Source organism: Vicugna pacos, chromosome 6 (assembly GCF_048564905.1).
Source record: "Vicugna pacos chromosome 6, VicPac4, whole genome shotgun sequence".
Lineage (NCBI taxonomy): Eukaryota > Metazoa > Chordata > Mammalia > Artiodactyla > Camelidae > Vicugna > Vicugna pacos.
The window spans coordinates 35,719,878-35,731,563 of record NC_132992.1 but is presented as its reverse complement, the minus strand read 5'-3'; positions in this window follow the sequence as shown (position 1 = coordinate 35,731,563).

Here is an 11,686-nt window from a genome sequence, read left to right as displayed (position 1 = left end):
TGCTTTATAACACATGAATGTCATATTAGAAGAGAAAGGAGGGGCTTATTGTCAGCTTAGCCATAAACTATGCTCAATGAAAAATTCATATATTATTAAAACTTCCTAGAGAACTAATTGAGCCCACCAGGAATTTATTTCATTGGCTTCTCCATCTTGAAAATACTTTAGCCTAATGAATGAAGAATATCAGCTCAAATGGAGAATAATGTTTCAAATTAAAAAGAGGAGGACATTACGGTGAGGTGCTTTATTCCTCAGCCCAGTCTTAGCCCCACACCTATGTTATAGGGAAACTGACTTTAAGAGAAAATAAAAGCTCCATGAGATGTTGGGAGCATGAAGCAGCTACACTCTGGGGCACCCATACCCAAGCACACGACAAAGGTGAGAGAAAGGATTTCTCTGTCCCTAAGCATAGGATGGAACAGCCATATGGAGCTTTCCCTCAGCATCAACCATAACTTCAGTTCTGCCATATCAGAGCAGCTTCAGTTCAGCAGAACATCGACATAATTCAGTTTTAGTGACCATCATTAAGAGACCATCAGAACATCAGCAGCCTTAAAGTTCCTCTGAAGTACTGTATGGACACTATTTTAGCAGTGTATATTACCATAGAAATACAGAGCAAGAACCAAAGCTAGAAGGAGAAGAAAAAATTAATGCCAGATGTCCTAAAGAAATTGGGGAAACTGCAAGGAGCTGCAGGTTTCATAATAAGAAATTGAGAGAAATACAAACAAATACTATTTGTTGCTTTTAAGGGTATTTTCTGCATAAAATAATCTAAAAAACAAAGGATGAATTAAGAAGTATAATCCAGAAAAGCCCAGCAATGTAGAGAGCAGATGAATATCTGGAATATGGCACAATGCAAGCCACCCCAGGCTTAGTCTGCTTTTCATATCCCGGCAGATAGCAACAGGGTCAAAGTATAGTATACCCAATCCAATCAGGTAAAATGGATTATGCACAGCGCACAGTGCTTAGATTGGGGGAAGGTGGTAAAAGTTAAATGTTGGCTTACCCCCCTCCTATTCATTTGTAATCTCTTCCCTGTCCACTTCTCCATTTTTCCTATTTTGTTTATAGATATTAAGAATACTGGATAGGGCCACTGAACTGTGCCTTTACATAAAACAGACCTGATATATACATATGAAATAGGCAAAGAAAATTAAATATATATACATATTATATATATATGTATATACATATTATATGTTAATATAATATGTATATATAATGTGTATATACATATATATATATATGCACACACACATATATATATAATGCATAAAATTAGAAGAAAAAAGTCCCATAGCACATTCAGCTCAACTTGCTGTTTCTTATTTAGGATGTTATAGTTTCTTTGCTAGAATGCTGATTTCCTAGAATTGTTCACTGTTAGCAATATCACCATAAATTTTATGGTGATATACTTCCAGAAGTATATCATATGAGATTTCATCAAATATAAGAGTTAATCAGATTCTTTTAATTCTCTGCATACATTTTCTCAAAATAACACATACTACCCTTAAGAAAATGAGTTCTAAAATATGATCAAAGTAAAAATAACCTGTTTCCTATGGAAACACAAAGGTTCTAGCAAGTACCTTTCCAATTTATATAAACAGAGACAAATAGGTTAATTTTGTTTATTGTTTTTTTAATGGCTTTCAGCCAGGATCTCATTTGCACATATTTTTTTTTTATTAAAACCCTCTTTTAAAAGGGTGTTTCCTCAAGACAAAGAAATTTCCTGGTATAACTGGCATGAGTATGTTATGTGAAATTGAATTATGTTAGCCAGCATTCCTCTAATTACCATTTTTTCATTGGCATCCATTTTTCAACAATAATATTAGAAAATAATTAATACCTTGAGGACAAGGACCTGAACTTTATGCAAATATAGATTAGAGAAGTCCAAATTATTTTTTAATGAGCTATATGTATTATGCCTCCCTATCTAGAGTTCATCTGGACCATGGTATTAAATAAGCTTAGAGTTAATTAAGCGTATTATAACTATTCCTGGCTTCTGCCTTTATTAGTATGAATCTACCAGCTCAGAGGCACTCAGCAAACATGGAAATACTTTATCAACACCCAGTCCAAAACACCTTGAAATATTTCAATCCTGTCTATACTCTTGGGATAATTCTATAAGCTCAAACCTATTGAACCTTTTTCAAAATCCATTACTTTTCTATTTATATAAATATGAATTGCAGGAATACAAGAGGCTTTCTTTGTAGATTTTGATTTATATTAATAAGAACTATAATCAATTGCACTCAAGCACATGCACATGTAAAAGTATACCTCTTGCTGCTGAGATACTGGCTCAGGCTTCAGCAGATTAAATGAACAGATTTGCTTTGTATTTTAGTGTGCTAAATTGAATACAAATCATAATAGAAAATCTCAAGATGCAAATGAATTAGAAGAGCTTTTCTGATTTTCAGAAAAAGAATGAAAGAATCAATCTTTCATTTAGAAAAAGAAAATGTGTACACCACTTATTAATTTTGGCAGCAGCCAAAATAATTTAACTTATACCTACTCAGATTATGCTAGTTAGAAGGGCAAACCCTTTTGGAACTAACACTTAAAATCTATCCTAAGTTTGAAAGAAATATTACTTAAATGAGACAACTCTACAGAAATAAAGCACCGTAAATATCAACAGAAAAGCAATAGACAGTCACTTTCTACTAGGGACTCAGCAAAGAAAGAAAAAAGAGTGGAGACAAGACATATTTTCCATGGATCTGGTTCACATTCTATCATATACCCTAAACCCTAAGGCCCTATTTCCACAGCTGTGGCAAAATCTTTTATAGGAGGATGATTTGACATTTTAAGAGTTATCCTTCCAATCTCTTCCATGTAATCCCATGATGAAATAACAAACTGAGTCACCCTGGAAAAGGGGTGGGATATCAAAAAGGCAATGGATTTTGGATTCAAACTAGACTTTAAATGCGAGCACTGCCATTTACTATCTGAATTACCTTGGAAAAATAGATTACTTTTCTCAGCCTCAATTCTTTCTACGTAAAGAGAATTCACTACCCAAACAGAACCATTGAAGGAAAAGAATCCAGTAGATTTTCTAGAAGATAATGGGTACTCAATAATTATTGGTTCACTTAGCTCCCTTTCTTCAGGCATCTCTACTGTAATGTTTTATGCTATCATGTGCTACTCAAAAATTTTGGGTTCCTTCATGTAATTTGGGCTTTAATTTCTTTATATTCTATTTTACCCCTAGGTGTTCACAAGTTTTGACTACATAACAAATCATTTGGAAGTCCTCAAGACTTTCCCCACCACCTCACTCCACTCCTCCCCTAGGTCTAGAAGGAAAAAAACAGAACAACGGTCAATGTAATCAACATGATTAGGCTTTTGTACTAGAAAGTGGAGCTTCTGTTGGAAAGAATAAAGGATTTTAAAGATAGCTGGACCCAGGCAATATACTCTTGGCCCTCAAGAATAACTTTTCTCTTGAAATACTTGCCTTCTTAGAATTCCTTTTGGCTCCTAGGTTACCTTCCCTTTTGGAAGAGGAATTGTTCTCCACACCCACAAATGTAGAGGAAGAGCCCAGGAGTAGGAAACTAAACAGCAGACTGCTAAAGCCTGACCATCGTTTAGGCCAAGGAGGTCTTCATAGGAAATACAGCTTTGTTCTCCAGAGAACTGAACACATAAGCACTTCAAAGCCAACTGAGTAATTAATTCTTTTTCTTTTTATGAAATGATGTATCTGTGCACATGAGACTCAGGTTAAGATGGGCAAAAAGGGATACAAACTGCTGTAGACAGGTAGAAGATTCAAAGGTTCAAATCCTGTCCACATACTATATCACTATACCTGCAGTAGTTATAAAAATGTAGGCCAGTTTTCTTGAGTTACATATAAAACACTTTACAATACTATGAAGTATAATTCTATTACTTTAAAAGCATAAAGACTTAGTGCCTCATAAAGAATGGCCTTCTTTTCCAAAAATAAGTATAAAATACCTGATCATATAATTTATAAGAACACTCTTGGATTACATATTCAGGCAATTATTTAGGAATACTAATTTTTGATGGGACAGTGTGGCAGGCTGAATAATAGCTCACAAAATTTTCATGTTCTACTTCTAAGAACCTATAAATGTTATTTTATATGACAAAAGGATCTTGGCAGCTGTGATTAAATTAAGCATCTTAAATTCAGGAGATTATCTTGGATTATCCAAATAGATCCTACGTGTAATCACCAATATCCTTATATGAAGGAGGTAGAGGAAGTTTCCTACAGAAAAGAAGGTGCTATAACTATGCTGCTGATTTTAAAGATGGAAGAAGGGATCATCGGTCAAGGAATACAGGAGATACATTTCTAGAAGCTTCAAAAGCAAGGAAACGGAGTCTCCTACAGGGCCTCCCTAGAGATTATGACCTTGCCGATACTTTGCTTTTGCCCAGTTTGGGGGGCTCATTTTGAATTTCTGGCTTCTAGAACTATAAGTGAATACAGTTCTGCTGTTTTAAGCCAATACATTAGCAGTAATTTGTTACAGAAACTACAGAAAACTTATGCAATCAGAAATGCCTAACCAAATACAAACTTATTTAGGATCAAACAATTTGGAAATATGAATAACTAAAGCTTGTCTCAAACTGAGTTTATTTCGGTGTCTCTTGTTTTATGTACTCCTACAGCACAGTACAATCTCCTATAATCACATTTTTCACATACTCTGGAATTAAATTATTTTGTTGTCTCCTCCACAAAATAGAAGTCCATGACAGCAGGGTCAGTGTCTGCCTTGCTCATTTCTGTATCGTTAGAGTCAAGCATGGTGTCTATGACACACAGCATCATCTGATAAATATTTGGTGAAAAGATGAATATGTGATGAGAGAATGAAAGAATAAATTATCTAAAAATACTGCCAAGCAGAGAGAAACAAGGTGAGGCAGTACAGGAAGAATAGAGCATTATTTCAAACACTTACCAAATTGTTGGGCAGAGTAGAGCAAAACAATCAACTGACTCAGGAGATTGTTTCATGCTTTTCTTGGTCACTTTCACTAACTTTTAAGAAGCAAAGCACAAAAAGGCAGCCAAAATGAAACCAAAGTTTTGTATAATTCATAAACTTTTAAACAGACCTTAAGTACTGACAAAATGTAAATATTTATAAATGGACATATGATAAATCTAATTTAAACCTTTAAAGCAATCTGTTTAACTCATTTTATAAGTTACACTTAAAATGTATTTCATTGTATTAAGTATAATAGAGATATCATTGTGATACTGTTATATTGTTATTTTAATATTCTAAACAGTGATCCTGAGTAACAAATTACATATACAGTATTATTAATATTTTACAAAAGCCAAGAGTCAATAATCGAATTCAAGAAATTCTTAACTTTAGAACCAAATCTTCATATACCCCAAATGGTTCTATTTCCCATCTCTATAAGGGAAAGAGACAAAAATCATTCACTAGAGTTTTATTCTCTACAAGAATGAGCTTCGACAATCAGCTTTTCTTTAAACCACACTCATACACAGAAACACAGAAATATTAAATTCTGCTTTGACAGCACTGGATCACCTGTCTGGTAAATTACTTCGTAGGATGACTTGCTCATTACATATTGCCCAGTCAGAAGGGCTAGTTTTTTTTCCCTCTTAATCATATTAATCTAACATATGTTAAAACCTAATACTTACATAAGTGTTTACTATTATTATATGCATCTACGTATCCCAAACAAAATGCTTCCTCCAAACAGAAGTGTATATCCTGGGATCTAATGCACCTGTTAATCTGAAAGCAAAATTTGGATCTGAAACTTATTTTTGTATTTTCATTTGAACAGTTTTGTGCAGCTGTTCAAACTAGTATGCTAATATGAAAATCAAATATCATTTATTCAGAAGGGGAATTAACTTTTTTAATAACACACATTTCAGAAATTCCCCAAGTAGATAAATATTGTTTCTCCCCTTATTTAGATTCCCTTTACAAAGATTTGTTCTGTGTCACTGAATTCCTCTTGTCTCAAGTTTGGAGCTATATATGAATATGCTAATAAGCCAGAAGAGTAGAATCATTCATTTCAAACCAATATTAGTACTAATACCATTAATATTTTACAAAGAACTTCTCAAAGTTAATATATAGTAATATACAGTATAGTGAAAGGCCAAGGAAAGAATTCTAATTGGAATGTTAACATGTATATTACTATAAAAGGTATAAATCCAAATGAAGTAAATTCTCATTTGCATATAAAATATTAACTATTTCTGCTTCAGTGTTATCAAGTTGAATATGAAAATATTTCCAATACAGAATCCAATTTTGAACATTTCCAATACTCCACAAAAAGAAATTAAGAGAATATAAGAAAATGCAGTTTGAAAGGTTTTTAGTTCATAGTATTAATCCAGGTTGAAAGTTTTTTTCTCTTTCTATTCCACAAATTTGCTTAATTTTCCCAGCATCCCTAAAAAGGAAACAGAAGTTCTGTCCTAATGTATATACACCATAAAGGTTTTGTGAAAACAGATGAGATCATATGTTTAAAAGTATTTCAAGTGTTTTAGACAAAAGTTTCATTAGTTTACATTTGTCCTATTACCACATTTCCTTGACTCAAAGATGATGTATTTTCATATTTTAACATTTCTACATTTGTTAAAAAAAAAACATTAGATGCAGTGATATTCACAACTGAATAATTTTTATTAGCAACACATAATAATGGTGTGTCTAACAACTGATGTCACCTCAGACTGATAAAAATAAGATAAAGCACATAAATATTAAACTCATCTTTTATTCTATCATGCAGTATATACAAAAATAAATCATAAACTAGTATTTAAGTAATCATAACCTAGCATTATATATCAAGAAATGTATTAAATAAAAGTTAGATGCTATTTTTATAAAATGCTACGGTTCACTTACAAGGAGAAAATAATAGCACATAAATGTACAAAGGTAAAAGATCTGTAGGGCAACACCTACCTATGTCCAGTCCGTAAATCTGAAAGCATATTCATAAATTAGAGATAGAAAAAGCTATTTGGTACTCCCCTTTTGATATCAAAACAATTCCGTATCTTAACAACTGCCTCACAAGTCTAAAAATCACACTATAGATTAGTGTGCCTCTAAAAGAAATGTATGGTGCTTATTTACAAAAGAAATACCATTTTTATAATATAGGTAAGTACAAGAAAAAGAAAGCAGGCATCAATCTATGTTAAAAGATTCTAGAGGATCATTGAAAGCTAGAACTTACCATAAATCTATGCCTAAATTTCTCTGCCACAGTACCTTATATCGTCAATCCACCTGGTTAAGGCATTGCTGTTGAAATGCTGTTATCAGAGATGGCTCATTCCAGAACTGCTGTTAGCCATTCACAACTGAGGATAAAATAGCCTAAAAGATTGGTTAGCCATTAACAAATGACTCCCAAAGGAACTGCACATGTTTTGATCACGAGCAGGGAAACACAGCCAAAAGTACAAAGATTCATATCAGAGTCTAACTTCAATTAGTTAGTCAGGCTAAGAAATACCAATGAGTGATATCAATGAGAGGTGAGTGATGAGAGCACTCCAAGTATACAAAGAGATATGCATTCCAGGCTAAAGCATAGAAATGCCATAATCAAGACCTGGCACTGAGAAGGAAAGAAAAATCACAGAATGGTAATCTTGAATTAGTGATCTGCTAGAATACATGTATTAAAATTTCGTTTCTTAAGAGTTAAAAAGATCACCAAATCCTGTTCTCATTCTCGTGCATCATGGAATAATGACCTGGATTACATTTCCATTAAGGTCATATCTTTACAGGAAGATAGACAGTAAAAAATAATTTAATTTGAAAACTAAAGCACGTATAAAGGAAGAAAGTGGGTACTGAGAAACAACCTCCTTTCCTTCCCATTAAAAGAAGAAACACAACAAGCTAATTTGGAGCTTGTAAAGAAATTACTGAAAAACAATCACTCTTATTTTGAACAAGGACTCTATAAACATATCTGAGCTGCTGAATACTCTGCACGTGTAGTTCTGCCAGATTTTTGTTGTCTTTAGTTTCAGTCTGGCACCTCAAATGTTCACAGACTGTTTCAAAATAAAATCTGCTAAACAAAGAAAGATCAAAGTTCAATTAAATATGTGGGTGAGGCTGAAGGATCTGTTAGTGGTAAAGATCTCCAAGATAGAAGCTGTGATATTTAAAAAACAGCTATGTTCACCAACAGAACCCAAACAAAACACTGATTTGGTCCAAAAGATGAAGCAGAAGCATTTCTGCAGTTAGGTTTGAATTATGGACTTGCTAATTAATTTGTGACTCCCACCTCTTACTGGTAACTGTTTCTAACCCATTTCTTGATGAATAATACACGATGGAAAGTCAAATATAGTAAGAGGCCAATATTAGATATGGGCAGGACCTTAGGATTCATTTAGTGAAACCCATCTCATGTTAAAGACATAGAAACTAAGGAAACTAGAGAAGGAAAGTGACTTTCAAAGATTACATAGCCTTTAATGCAAAAGGAGGAAACAAATTCCATATCTCCTCACCCACTGTCAAGTATTCTTCCCCTGTATCACAATGCATTCCCCCATCTAAGCCACAACAAAACCAACTAATGTGAGGCAATGATTTACCATATATCAGACTTGAATTTTGGCAGCATCTCACTATTTTTAAAGCTACAGTTATCCGAGTTACTAAAGATTGACAGTACTATTTCAGTGAAGTTTACTGTTCACATGAAACCATTACAAAGTATAGTAAGAGATAGAACAAATTTGATTTTGAAGTTGACTTTTTGTGCTTAGAGCATGTGATGAGGGAAAATGCTCTGACAGTTCAAGCTTACTCAAGCTTAATGACAGATCTAAATTGGAGCTTGGAGATAAAAGAAATTCTTTAGTGATGCCTCAGTTGTCATTGATTGCTATGAGCAATTTTAAAGCTATTCAAGATGAGAATTGCCAGCTTGGTTCTGAAAGGGGAGAAAGTGGTACATAAGATTAGAGGCTGGTACAAATGCTATCTTGGTTTAAAAAGAGAGGATAGCTTTGTATCACATACATAGGTGACAATCGTGATTACATATAGACATTTATCAGCAGGAAATGACTCAATGGATGTTCAGAGTAGTGTAAGCACCAGCTGTGCTAAGGAAGATGAAAATGAAAGGCAGCTTGCCTTATATGGATCACCAGCAGCAAGATGGCTTAAAAAAAAAAAAGAGCAGTTGCTAGAGCTAAGAGCTAATAAAAAAATAATTTTAAAAAATTATCTTCATGAATTATAGTATATCTTCCTCCCACTTGCTGAAATCTTTGAATTAAAAAAATATAGAGCCCATTTTGAGAAATTCAGTTTCATCAAGTGGAAAGTGAAAGCATCTCCAATTCTATATATATACTGAAGCCTCATGCCCCATTGGCACTACTCATATTGAATCCCCATAAGTGTCTACCTATTGAGTCAAAATAAATGACAGTTATCAAAATGTTCTATTTTTTAACTGATCTTTAAAATCACTTTCTCTCTCGTATTTTCTCCTTATAAAATATCCTAATTCCTTAGACTATTAATTAACAGATGTGGTTTCCCCTAAGTAAGTTAATAGCAGCATTAGTTTAAAAGTAGGACCCAGAAATAGAGAAATTCAACAGTCACCAAAATATTTTTCTAAAAAAAAGGATTCTAGCCACAGGTAGGATAGATAGCCACAGAAAAAAAAAAAATAGGGCCAATAGACATATTCCTCTGGAACACTCATCTCTTAATTGTTTGTCATTCCCTAAATATTCTGTGCATATTCACACTCAGTGCTTTCCTTTTAAATGAAGTTGTCCACCTACATGAAATACCTTTTCCAATATATTTTACCTAGTATATACAATGCATCATACAAGCCCTAACTCCAGTATCACTTTAGTGATCAGAAATCTTGTCATAGAGAAGACCTCCCACCTCCATATTTCCACAACACACACTTCCAGCAAAGCAGTATCACATATTTCTTTATTTGCCTGTTTCCTCCACTATAGGATAGTACAGTGTACTATTTGTCTCTGTATATGTCCCAGTATTTAATAAATCGACTAGGACATAACAAGTACCATAAAATAGTTGTTGAATAAACAGATGAAGATGGACCTTATCAATATGGCTATATATTTCTTTGCTCCCTATGATAATGACAACAGACTTTGAAATTTAGCTACAATCCTGTCAGTGATTTTTGCTTTTACATATTTCACAAAAATTTATACTTTTACTCTACTATGCCCTATAGAAAGAAAAGCATTTCATTATGTAATTTTTTTGTTGACAAAGGAAAATGAACAGCAATTCTTTATGTTTGTATTATGAGATAGATAACATTTCTCCCCTTATTTTACAGCAATATAGAAGAATTTACCAAGAGATATTTACTGTTGGCCTAGACTGAGATTGACAAATATAGAAATAGAAAGATAGTGCTACAGAAATTTCAGAGTCTACCACCTCAGAATCATATGTGGGTTGGTGGGGGGATAAGGTACATCACACAAATTCCTGTGTGTGTATACACACACATTCATACTTTGTTCATCACTGACATCCTCATCTGTAATACTGTAGCTAGCACAATATCAGGAAATTCAGCTGCATTACCTCCTTATATCTGCTATATTTCCTTGCACAATTCTACTAGAGGAAATAAAAAATCCTCTATGTATTTACTTCTGTTATTTGAGTAGACGTGGGCAGAAGAATCCAGATGATCTTAGTAAGGTGACCTGGCAATATTCAAAATAAATCTCCTAACAAACAAAAGCAAATATTTTAAATTGTAAATTATGCCACATCAGGGAAATCGCATAGTCTCAGATGTTACAAATTAACTAATAATACATCTAATCCCAACAGTCTGGATATCTTCACTCATTTGCTTATTTCTTTGTTTACTAGAAATAATCCTACTGGCAAAATGCCATTGTTTTCTATACTGAACTGAGGTCTGTAGAGTCTTGCATTTCTTTACAAGAAACACAATACATTCTTGCTCATTTTCTCGACTTGCTATAATGAGAGGAAAAAAGTTTCATTTAAATAACCTCCGATGTGGGTGTTTGCTCTCTGTGAAGGTATATGTAATGAATCTACCTTGAGCCAGAGCAAAAATGGTTCTGACCTTCTCAAGAATGCATATAATCAGTTTAAAATGAGATAGTTACACTTAATATGCCCTATTTTTATTCAAATTAGACATGAAAAGAATCTGGTATATGAGATTCTACCACAGGAAATTTTACTAGAAAAATATCAGTATTTTGTAATGTTTGCTTACACTGCAAAATTACTAAGAAGCAAAACATTTCTAAGGTGACTTTACAGCACTGTAACTCACATTTGTATAAATATCAAATGTTCCTCTCTTTTAGTAATCTTCTGAAATTATTTCAAACATGATACTGATGTCACAGCAAAGTGATACCAAAATTGATAAAGTGGGGCTGCAATTTGGATCTTGTAACAATAAAACGGCCCTGTGGTTTTCTGACATAAGAATGGACTCTTCCAAGTGCCCAAACCATTCAAGAAGAGCTTTAGAA